Source organism: Arachis duranensis, chromosome 3, assembly GCF_000817695.3.
Source record: "Arachis duranensis cultivar V14167 chromosome 3, aradu.V14167.gnm2.J7QH, whole genome shotgun sequence".
In the NCBI taxonomy this organism is placed as follows: Eukaryota; Viridiplantae; Streptophyta; class Magnoliopsida; order Fabales; family Fabaceae; genus Arachis; species Arachis duranensis.
Genome location: NC_029774.3, coordinates 107,774,547 through 107,777,723, shown reverse-complemented (window position 1 = coordinate 107,777,723; position 3,177 = coordinate 107,774,547). Strand labels below are relative to the sequence as shown.

General features: G+C 33.5%; 1 non-coding gene across 1 annotated transcript; it reads right to left on the bottom strand.

The window, feature by feature from the left end:
• Window positions 1–1,831: 1,831 nt before the first annotated feature.
• Window positions 1,832–1,935, bottom strand: LOC127746456 (small nucleolar RNA R71). Its single transcript, XR_008008075.1, has one exon. It is a non-coding gene; the product is annotated as a small nucleolar RNA R71 (small nucleolar RNA).
• Window positions 1,936–3,177: the final 1,242 nt, after the last annotated feature.

Below are 3,177 nucleotides of genomic sequence, written 5' to 3'. Positions count from 1 at the left end.
TTCTTGATCTTCAAGTTGTTCTTGATGATTGTCTTTGTTTGATCTTGTGATTTTCTTGTTTTGTGTCTTTTCTGGTTTTTCATATGTATTTTTAATTTGTTAGTGTCTAAGCATTAAAAATTTCTAAGTTTGGTGTCTTGCATGTCTTTCTTTTCTAAAAAAAATTTCAAAAAAAATGTTTTTGATGTTCATCATGATCTTCAAAGTGTTCTTGGTGTTTATCTTGACATTCAAAGTGTTCTTGCATGCATCATTGGTTTTGATCCAAAATTTTTATGTTTTGAGTCAATTTTTTTTGTTTTTTTCTCTTTCCTCATTAAAATTCAAAAATTAAAAAAATATCTTTTCCTTTTCACTCATAAATTTCAAAATTTTGGGTTGACTTAGTCAAAGATTTTTTAAAATTTAGTTGTTTCTTGTTAGTCAAGTCAAAATTTCAATTTAAAAATTTTTTATCTTTTCAAATCTTTTTCAAAAATAAAATCTTTTTCATTTTTTTCTTAATATTTTCGAAAAATTTTAAAAATTGATTTTCAAAATCTTCTTATTTTTATTTCATAATTTTTGAAATTATTACTAACAATTAATGTTTTGATTAAAAAATTTCAAGTTTGTTACTTTTTTGTTAAGAAAGGTTCAATTTTTAAATTCTAGAATCATATTTTTTAGTTTCTTGTTAGTCAAATCATCAACTTCAATTTTCAAATCAAATCTTTTTAAATTTCTTTTTCAAATCTTTTTCAAGATAGATTTCAATCATATCTTTTTCAAAACTTAATTTCAAAATCTTTTTCTAACTTCTTATCTTTTCAAAATTTATTTTTAAATTTTTTCAATTAACTACTTGACTTTTTGTTTGATTTTAAAAAAGTTTACTAATTCTTATCTTTTTTAGAACCACCTAACTACTTTTCTCTCTCCAATTTTCGAAAACCACTAACAACTTTTTCAAAAATCTTTTTAATTAACTAATTGTTTTAAACTATAATTTTATTTTATTCATTTCTTAATTTTTGAATACTAACTAATATTTAAAATAAAAACAAAAATATTTTTCCTTTTATTTAATATTCGAATTCCCTCTCTCTCATCTCTTTATATTTATTTATTTATTTACTAACACTTCTTTCCTTCATAAAACTCAAACCCTCTCTCCCTCTCTGTGTTCGAATTCTCTTTATTTTCTCTCTACCTCATTCTTCTATTCTTTTCTTCTTCTACTCACATAAATGAATCTCTATACTGTGACATAAATGATTCCTCTTTTTTTCTGTTCTCTTTTTTTCACATGAGTAGGAACAAGGATAAAGATATTCTTGTTGAAGCCGATCCTGAGCCTGAAAGGACTCTGAAGAGGAAGCTAAGAGAAGCTAAAGCACAACTCTCTAGAGAGGACCTGACAGAAATTTTCGAAAAAGAAGAAGACATGGCAGCAGAAAATAACAACAATGCCAGAGATGCAAGGAAGATGCTTGGCGACTATGCTGCACCAACTTCCAACTTCTATGGAAGAAGCATCTCAATTCCTGCCATTGGAGCAAACAACTTTGTGCTTAAGCCTCAATTAGTTTTTCTAATGCAGCAAAACTGTAAGTTTCATGGACTTTCATCAGAAGATCTTCATCAGTTCTTATCTGAATTTTTGCAGATCTATGATACTGTTAAGACCAATGGGGTTGATCCCGAGGTCTACAAACTTATGCTTTTCCCATTTGCTGTAAGAGACAAAGCTAGGACATAGTTGGACTCACAACCTAGAGAAAGCTTGAACTCTTGGGACAAGCTGGTCAATGCTTTCTTGACCAAATTCTTTCCACCTCAAAAGATGAGCAAGCTCAAAGTGGACGTCCAAACCTTCAAACAGAAGGAAGGTGAATCCCTCTATGAAGTTTGGGAAAGATACAAGTAATTAACCAAAAGGTGTCATTCTGACATGTTTCCAGAATGGAGCATCATATGTATATTCTTTGATGGTCTGTCTGAAATGTCAAAAATGTCATTTGATCATTCTGCTGGTGGGTCCCTTCATCTGAAAACACCTATAGAAGCCCAGAAACTCATTGATATGGTTGCAAATAACCAGTTCATGTACACTTCTGAAAGGAATCCCGTGAATATTGGGGTGACTCAGAAGAAAGGAGTTCTTGAGATTGATACTCTGAATGCAATATTGGCTCAGAACAAAATATTGACTCAACAAGTCAATATGATTTCTCAGAATCTGACTGGATTGCAAGCTGCATCCGGCAGTGCTAAAGAAGCCTCCTCTGAAGGAGAAGCTTATGACCCTGAGAATCTTACAATGGAAGAGGTGAATTACATGGGAGAATCATATGGAAACACCTATAATCCTTCATGGAGGAATCATCCAAATTTCTCATGGAAAGATCAACAGAAGCCTCAACAAGGCTTCAATAACAATAATGGTGGGAGAAATAGGTTTGGCAATAGCAAACCTTTTCCATCATCTTCTCAGCAACAGACAGAGAATTCTGAGCAGAGCCTCTCTGGCTTAGCAAACATAGTCTCTGATCTATCTAAGGCCACTCTCAGTTTCATGACTGAGGCACGGTCCTCCATCAGAAATTTGGAGGCACAAGTTGGTCAGCTGAGTAAAAGAGTTACTAAAACTCCTCCTAGTACTCTCCCAAGTAATACAGAAAAGAATCCAAAAAGAGAGTGCAAGGCCATTTACACGTCCAACATGGCCGAACCTGTAGAGGAGGGAAAGGCAGTGATTCCCAGTGAGGAAGATTTCATGGGACGTCCACTGGCTAACAAGGAGTTCCCTATTGAGGAACCAAAGGAGTCTGAGGCTCATCTAGAGACCATAGAGATTTCACTGAACTTTCTATTACCATTCATGAGCTCTGATGAGTATTCTTCCTCTGAAGAAGATGAAGTTATTACTGAAGAGCAAGTTGCTCAGTATCTAGGAACAATCATGAAGCTGAATGCCAAATTATTTGGTAATGAGACTTGGGAGGATGAACCTCCATTGCTCATCAGTGAACTAAATGCATTGGTTCAACTGAAGTTACCTCAGAAGAAAGAGGATCCCGGAAGGTTTTAATACCTTGCAACATAGGCACTATGACCTTTGAGAAGGCTCTGTGTGACCTAGGGTCAAGTGTAAACCTCATGCCACTCTTTGTAATGGAGAAACTAAGGATCTTT